The sequence below is a fragment of the Lissotriton helveticus genome, chromosome 7 (assembly GCF_964261635.1).
Source record: "Lissotriton helveticus chromosome 7, aLisHel1.1, whole genome shotgun sequence".
In the NCBI taxonomy this organism is placed as follows: Eukaryota; Metazoa; Chordata; class Amphibia; order Caudata; family Salamandridae; genus Lissotriton; species Lissotriton helveticus.
Genome location: NC_136068.1, coordinates 1,056,649,665 through 1,056,665,941, shown reverse-complemented (window position 1 = coordinate 1,056,665,941; position 16,277 = coordinate 1,056,649,665). Strand labels below are relative to the sequence as shown.

General features: G+C 46.5%; 1 protein-coding gene across 4 annotated transcripts in view; it reads left to right on the top strand.

The window, feature by feature from the left end:
* DNAH17 (dynein axonemal heavy chain 17) overlaps window positions 1–16,277 on the top strand; it is a 12,633,448-nt gene that overhangs the window by 4,221,491 nt on the left and 8,395,680 nt on the right. The gene's annotated exons all lie outside the window — the stretch shown is intronic.

The window sequence follows — 16,277 nt, the reverse complement described above, 5'->3', positions numbered from 1 at the left end:
TGGACCCAGGAGACTGGATGGTAGCGTTGGACTTGCAGGACGCTTACTTTCATATCCCCGTCCTGCCTGCCCACCGGCGCTACCTGCGGTTCATGGTGGGCCACGAGCACTTTCAGTTTACCGTGCTCCCCTTCGGCCTTACCAGCGCCCCACGGGTGTTCACGAAGGTGATGGCGGTGGTCGCAGCTCATCTGCGCCGGTTAGGGGTTTCAGTCTTCCCCTACCTTGACGACTGGTTGTTGAAGGCGGGCTCGCCCCAGACAGTCGTCAGCCACCTCCAGACGACGGCAGACCTCCTGCACCAGCTGGGGTTCTCCATCAATGTGCCGAAGTCACACCTGTGTCCCTCTCAGAAGCTCCTCTTCATCGGAGCGGTTCTGGACTCGGCGCGGTTTTGGGTTTATCCGCCCGAACAGCGGGTCCGGGATATTCAGGCTCTGATTCCCATCTTTCAGCCGTTATCCCGGGTTTCGGTCAGGTTGACTCTGCGGCTTCTGGGGCTGATGGCCTCCTGCATCCTGCTGGTGCATCACGCCAGGTGGCGGATGCGGGCTCTGCAGTGGGACCTGAAGTTTCAGTGGGCCCAGCATCAGGGCAACCTCTCTGACCACGTCCTGATCTCGGAGGGCACTGCGAGACAGCTGCAGTGGTGGCTTACGGACCGCGATTGGGTCAGCGGCAGATCCCTCTCCCTTCCCCAACCGGAGCACGTAGTTGTGACGGATGCGTCCCTCCAGGGCTGGGGAGGCCACATGGGAGAGGCGGAGATCAGAGGCCTCTGGTCTCCGGCGGAGGCCCGGCTCCACATCAACCTGTTGGAGCTACGGGCGATTCGTCTAGCACTGAAGGCATTCCTCCCCTCTGTCCGGGGGAGTGTAGTGCAGGTGTTCACGGACAACACCACCGCCATGTGGTACTGCAACAAACAAGGCGGGGTGGGGTCGTGGATCCTTTGTCAAGAGGCTCTTCGCCTTTGGCAATGGCTGGAACGCCAGGGCGTGACCCTGGTGGCTCAACACCTGGCAGGTTCTCTGAACGCCAGGGCGGCGAGCTCAGCCGTCGGTGCATGATGGATCACGAATGGCGTCTGAACTCGGACGTGGCGCAAGGCCTCTTTCAGCGATGGGGAGAGCCTTGGTTAGATCTATTCGCCACCGAAGAGAACTCGCAATGTCATCAGTTCTGCGTGTTGGAATTTTCAAGGCGGCACTCGCTCGGAGACGCTTTTCGCCGCGAGTGGAGTTGCGGTCTGTTGTACGCCTTTCCGCCTATACCACATCTGCCCAGAGTGCTGAAGAAGATCAAGCGCGACCGGGCCCAAGTCGTCCTTGTGGCTCCGGACTGGGCGAGAAGGTACTGGTATCCAGAGCTACTCAGTATGTCAGTCGATCCCCCGGTTCGTCTGCCTCTTCAGGAGGACCTTCTGTCGCAGCAGCAGGGGCCGGTCCTCCACCCGAACCTGTCCAGTCTCCACCTCCATGCTTGGAGATTGAGCGGCGACAGTTGAGGCCATTTGACTTGCCTCCTGAAGTCTGTAACATCATTCTGGCAGCCAGGCGTCCCTCCACAAAGTCGGTATACGCCTGCAGGTGGAACAGATTTGTGGCATGGTGCACAGCAAAGGCTGTGGATCCACTTTCTGCCCCTCTTTCTGAGGTTCTTCTCTTCCTTCTTTCTCTTGCCCAGCAGGGCTCTGCTCTGGGCACTATCAAGGGCTACCTTTCTGCCCTTTCAGCCTTTCTCAGGCTGCCTGATCAGCCTTCTCTGTTCAAGTCCCCTATTGTTAACAGATTTCTTAAGGGCATCACTCACACGTTTCCTCCTGTTCCGTTTGTGATGCCTCAGTGGGACTTGAACCTGGTTCTTACATTTCTGATGTGCGCTCCCTTTGAGCCACTTCACAACTGTCCTCTTCGCCTTCTGACTTTGAAGACTGCTTTCCTGGTTGTCATCACCTCTGCCAGGAGAGTGAGTGAGCTCCAGGCTCTTTCTTGTACTCCACCTTTCCTTTCTGTCCATCCGGACAAAGTGGTGCTTCGTACCAAACCTTCTTTCCTGCCCAAGGTTGTCATGGCCTTTCACATCGGGCAGTCCATCACCTTGCCTACCTTCTTCCCGCCACCGCATCCCTCTAAAGAGGAAGAGCGGCTCCACCGTCTGGACCCAAAACGTGCGCTCTCTTTCTATTTGGATCGCACACGCCAGTTCCGGGTGGATGACCAACTCTTTGTTGGTTACGTGGGCGCTAAGAAGGGGAAAGCGGTGCACAAGAGGACCATCTCCCGGTGGATCATCCTGTGTATCCAGGCATGCTACTCCTTGGCTAGGAAGGAGCCCCCGGTTGGACTGCGGGCTCATTCTACCCGAGCGACGGCGACCACCACTGCCCTGGGCAGGGGTGTGCCCTTGCAAGACATATGTCAGGCAGCTACGTGGGCATCGCTGCACACGTTTGCAAGACACTACTGCCTGGACAGTCAAGTCCGGAGGGATGGCTTCTTTGGCCGTTCCATCCTCCAGGACTTTCTGGTGTGATTATTGGTTTGCAGACCCACCACCGGGGTTGGTATTGCTGGGGTATCTATTCTAAGGTAAGGAATCTAATACTAACGTGTCTCTTTCAGATGCACAAGTTACTACTTGTGTAACAATATATCTGTAAGAGACATTAGTTAGTATTAGATTCCTTACCGACCCACCCATCCTCCCCGTTCTGCGAACCAATATCTAGGGTTAGGGTTGTCCCATTCAGGGCCCTAGTTTCAATGGCACCAGTGTTGGTTTTTAACATGGCTCTGCGTTTCTGGCGCGGAAAAGCTGTGTCTAAGAACTGACGTCAGCACGCGGAGGCGGCGTCTAAGTACTCCGACGACGTCATCACGGCGCCCACGACGCTGACGACGGACGCGGAGCCGCAGACGACGCCTACCGACGCGCAAGGGTACTGCTACGCAAAAATTTCCGGATCCAGTCTGACGCCTGGGGATATTCTAAGGTAAGGAATCTAATACTAACTAATGTCTCTTACAGATATATCGTTACACAAGAAGTAACTTGTGCATTAAGTCTAAGGAACATTTGTTCAATATTGCGTACCAGCGGGGCATGAAATCCTTATTAAATTTGAACAACATTGGTTTTAAGGCAATCCGTAGACCTCTCGGGATCCTCTTGACTTTGTGTTACTCGATGAGAGTAGTGGCGTGGAGGCGCTGGTTAATCTCTTTCCTTAATAGATATTCTAATTGTCGTAGCTGTTGTGGTATATTACCTGTGGATGAGCTAAAATCACGAGTTTCTTTGATTAATGAATATATGGACTCAGCTTCATCTGAGGTGTATGCTTTGGTAGTCGCTTGATTAGTTGTGAGATCTGCTATATCTTTCCAAGACATTTTGAAGGGTTGGATGCAGTCGTACTGGGGGTCTCTCTTGTGACATGTACTAGTTTGTTAGTATGTCTGCACACCTAAGTAAACAATTTAAATCAATCCATTTACGAAGTTAAATGGTTTTTAAAGAAAAAGTTGCGTGCAACTATCTTTTTGAGAAAAGACCCAATTATTCCTCAAGGGATATAAATGCAAGAATGGACCGTGGGACACCCACAGTCAAGGTAGTGCACAGCTATAAGACAGAAGTGTCTCAAAAAAACTTTTTAGTCTGTTTAAACACAAGTGATACAAACGCTCAATGACAAGAAGGTTTTATCAAATGTAAAACATCATTGTACAACAAAACATGAACCCATGTCTATCAGCATTAAATGAATACTAGTAAACATATGTAAACATGTGTGAATTCTATGAATATTGCATCATATAGTACAATCAAAAGCAAAATGTTATACATGAAAACATGAAATTTGTAACAACATTCTTGTCTTTTAAAAGTCCCAATGCATTTCGGGTTCGTGATCAGAACCCTTCTTCGGGGGAAATCAATTCTATTGGTAGTGTAGGCTTCCAAATGTCAAAGTACTCCACAGTGATCTACAACACAACAACAACAAATGCAGTAAGCTTACTGCATCCAATCACTTAGGATTTGCACTGTAAAGGCTGTGAGGATGTACTATTGGGCATCACAACTAAAGATCATAAATCACTGGCTCCACGTCCCGCAGACGGAGCCTGCGTTCATGGCGGACAGATATGACCTAGGGGCCGGAGGGGTGATGACCGTGCTTTATGATCCCCGAGGTGTGGCGGCCCTGATAGGCCCCACGGCTCACATGGTGAAGCTCTGGCACATGGCATCGGCTCGTCTCAAGTGTCAGAACACGATCACGCAGATGACACCATTTTGGGCGTCGCGCCAACTCGGCCGTCTCTGTAATAGTAAGGGATTGAGGCCTGGGACCGCATAGGCATTTCGACGATTGGAGACATTTATAGACGGGGTAAAATCCTCACTTTTGACCAACTAGCGGCCCAATTCTCTTTGGTGGAGATGGAACGTTTCCGCTACTTGCAAATCAGTCATGCCCTTCGAACAGTACTTCCGGCAGAGGGAAAGCTACCAGAATCCACTCCTTTAGAGGATAGACTGCTTACGGAACACATGCTTAACAGGGCGACCTCATTGGTTTACCGTAAGCTGATTAACAATATGCCTGAACCCATGGACAGACTTAAAACCGCTTGGACAGCAGAACTAGGTGACTTTGACGAATCGGACTGGCAAGCCGCGCTCTCCTCGCCCCGGGAGGTCGCTATATCATCACGGCTCAGACTGATACAATTAAAAGTCCTACACCGAGTATATTACACTAGGGTCACACTACATAAGATAGGAAGAACCACACACCAGTATTGCTTGTGAAGCTGCGGGGAGGCGGGGACGTTCTACCATACTATCTGGGAGTGCCCTTTGATTGCTAGTTATTGGTCCAAGGTTATGCGAACTATAGCTCAAGTGGTTCATGTTTCGCTGCTCCTTGAGCCGTGTCGTTGCCTGCTGAACATTTGGGAGCCGAATGATCTGAGCATCCCCCTGCAGGAGTGGACAACACTGGGTATCATGCACGCAAAATGAAATGTGGCCAAGGCCTGGTGGTCCCCAGTGTCACCGGCGCTCAGAGACTGTAGTACGGATATGGACTCTGCGATGGTTGCCGAAAAGGCAGTATATTTAAATCGGAAATGTCCGCGTAAGTGGGGGAAAATTTGGGAAGCCTGGAATGAATATAGAGGATATATTTGTGAACCACCTCAGTCTGAAAGTGATACTGATTCAGAATGTTAGGGAGGGAGGACGGGATTATCCAGGATTAGAGGGCTTATGGTGCTTAGATGTACTGGTTAATAATATTGTTGACCCCTTGCGATCATATGAAGTGTCCACCATATGTCTTCATATTAACTGTGCACGATTGATACGTACAATGTAAACCTTGAAAATGCCCATTGTTCATTTTTATTATCAATAAAAATTGTTTAAAAAAACACAAAACAGTAGAATACTGCAAATCAGAAAATAAAGAATTAACAGCACTGATATCCCAATCATTTCAATGCATTCCAGGTCAAACAACATCACCCAAAGAAACACGATATGGAATTTGTAGGGTCTCAGTTGGCTGATGTACATCGAATGGCACTTTGTCCGAAACAATGCCATCAGCGATCGGAACTGCTGAAATATTTACAAAGGTTTGGTCTCTTTTCATTTTATGTGAAGAAGTATGCGGGGCCAGCACTCCGTCAACCAGTTCCACGGCAGATCGTTCAGGCAAGTGGTGACCATTAATCAAAAGGGAAAAAACAGTCACAAATCCAATCCATATGAAGAGGAACACCATTGACAACAGGATCCAGATGTAAGTCCATGGTGGGACCAGGTAAGTTCTTTTCAACCACGAGATGAAAACACAAATCCGATTAGGAGGCACAGCTATAGGCGAAGATAACGAAGATGTATCAAAAAAAAAGTTATCTTGGTCAATACAGTAGCAGCTGGAGCTGAGCTAAAACAACATGGGCTGTTCTTTGTTAGAAGTAGAAAGTGATATAGTTTCTGGGATATCAACTAAGTTCAACTGGTGTGGAAGTATACTCATTTTCCATAGCTATAGACGTTGAAGGCAAAACAGACAACAAATCAATTGAGGACTCAGGTTCCCCTTCCAGATGCCGGGGAGAACCAGGAGGAACGGAACACATCTGAAGGACACGGAATGCTTGTAGACATACTTTTGAGTATCGGCCATATGGTGTAACTTGACATGTTCAATTGAAATGAACCAATTAACTTTGCATCCAGGCAGCGGAGGTAGTATCACAGTTTGGAGGCCCCTTTATACCAAGGACTGGAACCGGAGCACAGTATGTGAGATCAAATTCTTTCTTATTTGCCACTTTCTCCCGGACCAGATCACAAACTTTAGGAATCCAGGGACTAGCATTGCTGCATCCGTTGGCGAGGGCAAGTGGGATTTTGCTAGAACATCTTGATTATTTTGTAGATCCTGTAACATAGCACAATGGTTACCTACCTCAAATATTGCGGCAGCCACCACAATGTCTAGACCGTCAAGGCCTGGCACAAACATCTTAATGCCAAATAGCATTTTGTACCTGGTCTGACCACCCAGAGATCTTCTAGGGAGAAATAGTGCACATTGAACCCCATAGAGATGAGTCAAGGAGCCCCAGCTTGTACCTAATACCCTTGCTGTTAAAGATTGCTTTAAGTCACGGTTCATCCGCTCAACAACAGAATTGCACTCAGGCCAATATGGAGACGAGAAATGCACCTGCACCCCCATCAACTTTATCAAATCATGGTAAGCCTTATAGGAAAAAGCCAGACCTTGGTCAGAATGGAAGGTGCCGCAGGCATAGATCTCCACAAAGGCATGCAAATCTTTTATAACGGTATGAGCGTCAGCACAGCTCTGTGGCCAAACCCAGAGGAACCTAGTGCAGGAATCCACTGCAACCAAATATATATTTGAAAGCATTGTCTGATGTTAAAGGATCATAGTGATCAAGATAAATACAACCATACCGTTGATTCTAAATGAAAAGTTGAGGATGTGGTGGACATGAAACAGTAGAATGTTTAATCTGTTAATCTGTTGACAAATGTCACAGGAAAGAACATATTTGTGCATTTGTTGGCATAAGCCTCGCCACCAATAACATTGCTGTAAAAGAGAAATTGTGGCCGCCACTCCTGCATGTGCGAAAGCCATTCTTTCATGGACAGTCATTATCAATGAAAGTCTGCAGTCCTCGTTGGGAATGAATCAACACCAACTAAGGGAATAGAACCTGATTAGTGGTTAAGTGATAGGAATACCTGGAGAAACACTGTCCCCTCCTTCGTTGCAGCAATAGCTGCTGAAATATCATCATAAATTTTAGTCATGGGCCTTGCAACAGCTGCTACGAAGCATGTGGCTACTGCAGATGTGGCTGCCTCATCAGCCATGGAATTACCAACAGCGTGTGCTCCCACACGCTGATGGCCTAATGTATAGATAACATGTGTGAGTGGCAAACGGTCCTGAAGAACGGCCACTCGGACCCAAAGCATTTTATGCTTTTTTACCCTTAAAATCACAAAAATCGTTCTGTTTCCAAAAGAATAAATTGTCATTAAAGGATTGTACATAGTAGAAGGGATCGCACACTACAGGAGTAGGCAATTCAGGATCAGAAAACTCAGAAGTCAAATTCAACGCACGTAGCATGGCCAATTGTGCTGTGTAATCCCCAAGTGATTGTGTGTGAACCAAGGAGGATTAAAAATCACCATCCACAATCGTGACTGCCACAATAGCACTGGCTGCACAATAAGCATGTTTAGAACCAATGGCTGGCTGCGCAGACCCATCAGTGTAAATGATAAATTTGTACTGATCAAGAGGGAGTAGGGACAAAGGAAGAAGATTAACATTTTCATATTTTACTCTTGTGTCTGCAAAGAAGGATCAAACACTAAATTACATCAGCCGACATCAATGAACTAGCCCATTGTATCCAACGAGGATGCAGAGCTTTCGAATTTGGTACACTCGTCTTTGTGACATCATCTAAACAGTAAGGGTGGGCGTAGTTCACGGAGTAGCGCTACGCGAAGCTACGCGAAGTGCACTTCGCACTACGCGAACTTCACGTAGCACTACGCGAGCTGCGTAGTAGCATGTTCGCACTGTGCAAGATGCGTTTTCAATGATTGCACAGTGCGAACAAGCATCCGGCACTGTGCAAGCATTGAAAACGGCATCTTGCACAGTGCGAGCAGTAGTTTTCTGCTGCTTGAGGAGATTATTACTCGAGCGGCAGCTTTCTCAACGCGAACAGGTAGTTTCTCATTGAGAGCGGTCGCGAGCATGCGCAACCACTCACAATGAGAAACCTGACCTCCTCGCGTTGAGAATCTCGCCGGGATGTCATTTTGCTTGCTCGCGGTCGCGAACATGACGTTCAGGACCACGAACAAGCAAAAAATGAGCGCTGCACTACGCTACGCTGCACTACGCATGTTCGCACTGTGCTACGTGCCGCTCGCGTAGTGCGAAGTTGCAAAAACTTCGCAAACTCCGCGAGCGGAGCATAGTGCTTCGCCCAGGGTTACTAAACAGGCACAGGCAAAAACATGAAAATGTGTTTGCCCTGCGCCAGAGAACATTCCTTCAGAATCGCCATCTGTAGTGCTGTTACATCTTTTCGGTAGAAGAAAAACGCATTTCTGCAGGAGTATACAAATGCAATTTGTAAGCAATGGAAACTGTGTCACCTTCATTTCATGTATAATCCACACAATGCATGTTCCAAAAACCCGGGGGCTCTTCTTGTACCCCATAGGCAATCTCGCATATCCTCTCTGATTGCCGAGGGCGTTGAATGTGGTCAAGTCATGGCTTTCTGGAGCCAAAGGGTGACTGAAAAATCCATTGAAAATATCTTACATAGTTTTGAATTTCTTCCGAGCAATGTTATTTACTAACGCAGAACTGTGTGTGTTCTGGACCTCAAAGGTACAAATATGACTGTTCAAATGTCTATAGTCTAAAACTATGCGATATGAACCACCCGGTGTCAATATCGTAAAAAGAGGATTATTCATAGACAAGACACAGGGTTCAATTACACCCTAATATTCTAATTGAGTTAGATTGTCACTAACAAATGCTCTAGCATCTCGTTTATTGGGATATTGTGGTTGGGCCTGAGGTGTAGATCATAAAGAAATAACATGCAACAGTGCATCTTTATTCCAGTCCACTTGATTGTGATATAACGCAGGAGCCAAGGCTATAGCCCACTCCTAGGCATAAGACTGTTTAGCCTCTGGGACATATTGTAAAATAAACTTTAGAATGACATCCTCGCCCCTAGAGGAAGCGAGGACAAAAGGGGGGGGGGGGCAATCAGCCTCCGCAAGCAAAATGTTGTATGAAGATGTCACATTGTTCCAAAGACTGCATTTGGAGTGTGTTTTATGTCACTTTCTATTTGGAGGTCAAATGCATATAGTCTATTGAGGGGGCTACGCGGGTGCCCGCGGTCTCAACTGTTATAAAAGTGTCAGTTGCTTTCACCACCAGATCCTGGCCAAGTGTCTGCTGAACTATGGTAACTTCCGCTGTGCTGTCGAGGAGAGTCCCCGCCAACTCCTGTATAGGAGGAGGGTTCTCACCGTCTGGGGCATACTTTGCAGTCACAGCGGCACCTTTTTTATTTTGAATCGGGCTCGATATTGAGGTGGTTTCTCCTATTTGACTTTCACGTCAAACTGTTGCTGCGAGTCGCACCTTTGTTGTGTGGACTCGCCTTGTCTGCGATCCTGTCATCCCCCTATTCCAAATAGTTGATCCGATGATTCTTGAAAGGAACGAGGAGAATGGGGATCAGGAACCTGGAATTATTCAGGGGTTTCAATTTTAGAGCGGTCTTGTAAGTCATATCTACGCTCAGAAGCATCGGGTGGAGGTCAATCAGCACAAGACCTAGGCTTCTACTGCTGCATATTTTTTGTCCAGCCTTTTTCGGAAAGACTGGACGACCCTCCTTGTTCAGTGGAGATTTACTCTGTACTTGTGTAAATGGTCTGACTCCCAAATATTGCATCCCAGGGATTTATAGACATCTGCAATAATAATCAACAACTGTCGCTCCCGCTCAACGTCCACCACCTCCATCAGGTGTTGGCACACCTGCAAGCAAACAGCTTCACCTTTAATATTGGCCAGCATCATATCGGAGATAATAGGGAACATACCCACTAATTTCATCCCCAAATCCGGGGCTGGACCAGCCCCGTGCTCACCCTATACACGTTTTGTAACGCTGGGCAGAACGCTCATGTAGGGGGTGCCAAAACACAGTGTATAAACTGAGGCAAACACCTTCTCCGAGGTGTTGCCATCCACTAAAGACGGAATCAGACCACTCGGCAAACACATAGTAAGGATCCTGTATTTATCAACAGGACTAGTGTGTGGAAACCAGCATCAAGCTGTTCAATTTTCTGAGCTATCCAGAAGGGTAGGTCGTTACGATTCTGAGGACGTTTGCCCATCACAGAGTTGATCATGACAGGACTAATCACAAGGACTCCGCCGTGCACTGGTGCTGGAGGCGCAGCTCCAGACAGAGCCACTAAAAAAGAACGAGAAACAAATTGTATGACTCATCTATAGAGTTGAATTACTTGCGCATATAGTAAACAAAGCTCCACTACAGAAACATTTAGGTAGTTGTGTTGCGGTGTGAAACCAGCTAAAACTGGCAAAGAAGCCCCATTAATACTCAAGGGGCCCATACGAACAAGAGACAGGGTGAGGACGGGCGCCATTAAACCAAATAGTATGCTCCCAGGACGTCAATGGAACTTCAATCATCGTGTAAACACAATACGCTGCTGGAGGAGAAGCGACCGTGTAAGCATGAAAAAAATTTCCATTTGCATCTACTGCAGGAAAGGTAACCCAGGAATAAACCACCACGAAGCGGTATGCTGGATCCACCTTCACTACAAAAATGATGGTAGCCGCTGTGGTAAATATCGTTTTCAACAAATTTTTTACATCGCAGAATTTGACCTCACATACCTTTTCTCCGCATAGTGCACCTACCCCGCATACCATTAACCCACATTTTTTTCACCGCATGTGCATTTATCAAGCATGCCTTTACAATGTAAATTGTTGTAAAGGTATTTATGGTAAATGCACTATGTTGTAGAAAAAAAGAAGTTGGGCGATCCACGTCGTTGTGAGGAAACAGGCTTTTCCATTTCCTCACATTGACGTGCACCGCCCCTCACAGAAAGACGATGTGATGCAGGAAGCAGAAGGAGAAATCACAAGGAGAGAGAGGTAAGGGGGAATTGGCCTGGGGTGGGTGTTAATTTTAAAGAGATTAGGATAGTGTTTGTGTAGTGTAGGGAAGTGTTTGTGTAGTGTAGGGTAGTGTTTTAGGGTTTAGGGTAGTGTTAGTGTAGTGTAGTGTTTGTGTAGTGTAGGGTAGTGTTTTAGGGTTTAGGGTAGTGTTAGTGTAGGGTAGGGTAGTGTATGTGTAGTGTAGGGAAGTGTTTTAGGATTTAGGGTAGTGTTTTGGAGTTGGTGTAGTGTAGGGTAGTGTTTTAGGGTTTAGGGTAGTATTTGTGTAGTGTAGGATAGTGTACAGTAGTGTTTTATGGTTTAGGGTAGTGTTTGTGTAGTGCAGGGTAGTGTTTGTATAGTGCAGGGTAGAGTTTTAGGGTAGTATTGTAGTGTTGGAGTAGTTTAGGGCAGTGTTTTTGTAGTGTAGGGTAGTGTTTTAGGGTTTAGATTAGTGTTTGTGTAGTGTAGGCTAGTGTTTTAGGGCTTAGGGTAGTGTTTGTGTAGTGTAGGGTAGTGTTTGTGTAGTGTAGGATAGTGTTTTAGGGTAGTGTTGTGGTGTTGGTGTAGTGTAGGGTTGTGTTTGTGTAGTTTATGGTAGTGTTTTAGGGTTTAGGGTTGTGTTAGTGTAGTGTAGGGTAGTGTTTGTGTAGTGTACAGTAGTAGTATATGGTTGTGTTTTAGGGTTTAGGTTAGTGTTTGTGTAGTGTAGGCTAGAGTTTGTGTTGTGTGGGGTAGTGTTTTAGGGTAGTGTTTGTGTAGTGTAAGGTAGTGTTTGTGTTGTGTAGTGTAGTGTAGTGTTTTAGGGTAGTGTTGTGGTGTTGGTGTAGTGTAGGGTAGTGTCTGTATAGTGTAGGGTAGTGTTATAGGGTAGTGTTTTAGGGTTTAGAGTAGTGTTGGTGTAGTGTAGGCTAGTGTTTGTATAGGATAGTGTTTTAGGGTTCAGAGTAGTGTTTGTGTAGTGTAGGGTAGTGTTTTAGGGTTTAGGGTAGTGTTGTGGTGTAGGTGTAGTGTAGGGTGATGCTTGTGTAGTATAGGTTAGTGTTTTTGCTGGGTACTCTCACTTACCTTTAAAACTTTTGCTAGGAGTATACCTTTACCACGCATGCCTTTGCGTTGTAATGGCATGCCTGGTAAAAGTATAGTCGTAGTAAAAGTTTACGTTGTCATAAATTGTGGGGTGATTGAATTTGCGTGGTAAAAATTCTGTGGTGATGGTATGCGGAGTGATTGTTAGTGGAGTAACATCATACATTCAGCCCCCACATTGGGAACCCCATGCTGCATCAAATGGTGTGTAACGGCTGCTCGGTTATGTGCCGGAATTTTGACCGGTTGTGTCATGTTGAATGTAAAGACTGAACAAACAGGCAGCGCAAAATGGGTCTAAGAACCTTTTAAAATTCAAGCTTGAAAAATCCACAGAAATAGGTCTATCCTACAACTGCAGGAGGCAAAGCCAACCTACCACGGTCATCTCCGGGAACCAGTGAGAGTGTATTGCAAACAAGCACAAGCGCTACTCTGGGGCCCTGTGAATAAGTACCAGACCAAACGTTGGCGGCGCCATTTTTCAGGAATTCTGCGGAGTCACAGAACTATGCTTGGGATCATAGAACCTTAGTAGGCAGGGACTGAATCATCCTACCACCTTAGTAACCATGAGCCCGGGACCGACTAGCTATAGTGTCTCACTTGCCCTCCTACTCACTCACAGAGGATCAAGTGATTAGACACCTCAGAACACAACATTCCCGTCTCTCTCAGGAATCGTGGTTGCAAGACACACCCTTTCACTCACACTCTTGTGCTTGTCCACAATAAGATCTGACAGAGACATGAACAAGTGTAAATTATTTATTTTTACAAACGTGCTCATTTGTGCAGTATACATACCACAATAAGCAGAAAAATGCACAACACAAATACGGTCAGCATAGCAAGTAGTCCGTAAATCATAAAAGGAGCTCTCATAGTGAAAACTGCATAGCCTAACCCCCCTCCCCTCAGGATGATTATATATTAGAAGATCTCTAGGCTTTATCTGCAGACCCCATTCCTCAGGCTATAAAATGGTAGATTTGCATCATAGGTGCTGTCATGCTCTTCTAACTGGAAAGGTCCCTCTCCAAGTGTATGCTACCTATCTGTGTGTTCCAATAAGACCTAAGTACGTATTCCCAAACAACAGCTATATCTGTATGTTTTGTCTAGGTGCTAGGGCCTGACCAGAACAGAATAACGAGGGGCATTGTTGTTCAACCTTGTACACAATGTTCAGACTAAATTCCAGGAACCTGCTAAGCATGAACACAGCGGTAGATTCTCAAGTGAAAATATCAAAAGAGGCATTGGCAAAATAACCTTGTGTAGTAAGGTGCGCAAAGTAGCGGACAGTCTGCAGTGTGCCAATGTTAACTTAGAGAAGACGATAATGTCCCCATGGCCATGGTTCAGTATTGAGTACACAGTCATGTTCCCACTGTGCACACGGCCTCCATGTGGTTCCTGAGTACTTACCTTGGGTGGTTCCTTGGGTCCCCAGCTCTTCTACGTCTTCTGGGTCCAGTGTCGACTTAGGTCGTTATTCGCATTTCACTTTATTAGTACATGGTTTGATCTCCCCCTGGCGACCACTGTGTATTTGTGCTACTTACGTGTTCTATTACTCAAGTATTGTGTCTATTGTGGTTATATCTCTGGGTAGGAGATATTGCAATGTGTTAGTGAGTGTTTATAATAAACACATATTTTAATAACTACACTATGTGGTTCTTTTTTCACTTAACCTACATATATGATTAGTACTTGTTTAACAAGCTGCTTTACACTCTTTCTGGACTAAGCCTGAAGGCTGCTCTCCACAGCTACCACTTAGAGAGCTTTTTAAGGTTGTCTAAGACTTCTAAAATCACCATAAGGGTTGTCTGGATTAAAGCAGGGTGTTACACTTATATAAGTGAGCACCGTATACTTAGCCAGCCTCCTACATTGGTGTGCAGTGGTTGGGATTCAAGCCTGTATTGTTTTACCAGCTAATCTAGGTGTGGATTCATTGAAAAACCACCACTAGCATTAGGTACATATAATATTTTATAGACAAAAGTAAGTTCTACAGAACTTTTTGATTGGTTGCATTTACAATTTCTTTTATAAGGTTTTTACATGGAATACAACAATTGTCAATGACAAACGTGGACAGCTATCCCTTGCTTGAGTATAACACATATCAGAATATTAAAGTCTTTACATCCTATGCAAGTGGTGTAACAATTGATATATGCTCTATTAGTTACAACAGTGTGTCCTTCTGTCGGAGCGCCCTCCACTATTTGTGTGTGTGCTATCAACATGGCAACATGCCAACTCTTGGGATTAACATTATTGTTGGGGGGAGTCCCATCTGTGACATTGTGATATATAGGGGAGGCTACCTGTGCTAGTGCATTGTTCATGCAACATCCCACTACTCTGCTCCACCTACACACACTGCTCTCACTTATTGTGCTCACTACTGCTTTTGTCTAACAAATAATATCTTGGGTATATGTCAGGGGTACCCCTCGTCCTACGCCTATTATCTCCCCATTAGATAACACTGACTGGGGGGTGCCGATTGTTATTGTGCGCTGTATGCTTGTTCGGCTCCTGGGAGGCGTTTTGTGTTTCCAGTCATGTTTGCCATGCACTAGGAAGCTCCTTTAGTATTACTTCCCATGCTGTTGCAATTGGTATTTTACGCATGCTTGTGGCATCTTCGCGTCTGAGTGGTACTTACTCCACTTGTGCCCAGCACACAATCAAATGGAACCATGCCTTTACTTGTGGGGGGTCCGGGGATTTCCAGTGTTTGGTAATGAGACGTTTCGCTACAATAAGACCCAGATCTTTAAAACGGTTGGTCACTCTATGTATCTTGGTTCTCGGTATAAAGCCAGAATGCACATCTCCCTTGACCACTCCAGTATGTGGCAAGCGTGGCGCAAGACCATAACATGTGCAGCAGATCACCATCAACCAGTCCGCATTTAGGAGTGAGTGGTGCTAACACCAGCTCACACAGGCTGCATTGGCAGGTTTGTAGTCACAGTTTGAATGGTCTCTTATGGTTGGCATAATACATAATGCCACCCATGTGAGAACCCGGGAGTACCTATGCCCTGGGTACCTCAGTACCATACACGTGGGACTTAGAAGGGTACACCAGTAGCCAATTAGGAAGGTACCAAAGTATTTACCATTGTCCAATTTAGGGAGAGAGAACAGTGACTGGGGTCCTGATTAGTAGGATCACCGTCAGACTAGTCAGAAAACAGAATATCTGAAAGAGACTATTAGTTATAGATTTCTTACCTAAGAATTACCCCAGGTGTTAGACTGGATCCGGAGAAATTTTTTCTTAGAAGTACCCCTACGCCTTGGTAGTTGGTGTCGGTCAACTCCGCTTCTGTCGTCGGCGTACTGGTCAATGGGATGATGACGCAGTGTCTACTTAGACGCCGCCCCTGCACGCTGACATCAGTTTCTTTTTCCACGCCAGCCAGCGCCGATCTGGAGAGAGCTTGCCCCTTAGTCGTTTTTTGACTAACGTCATTCAACTTTTTGTCACTGTCTTTTGAGTACTGACTCCTGTTGCACTAGTGATGTCCAGCCGTCAGCCCGGTTTCAAAGCCTGTGACTCCTGTCACAAGTTGATGTCAGTCACTGATCCGCACCATGTGTGCCTTTGGTGGGTGGAGCGCAACCACAACCCAAAGCCGTGCTCCGACTGCCGGGCCCTGAACCCGAAGTCTATGTGGGAGCAGTCCCGAAAGCTTTTGGAGGCCTGGAAATATGCTTGCGCCGCACGAGGTCCCAGTCGAGGGGAAGGTTGAGAGACCTTGTCTTCGAAGTATTCGTACTCCTCGGGTAAGTCGAAGCACAAGAAGAAGGCAAAGAAGCA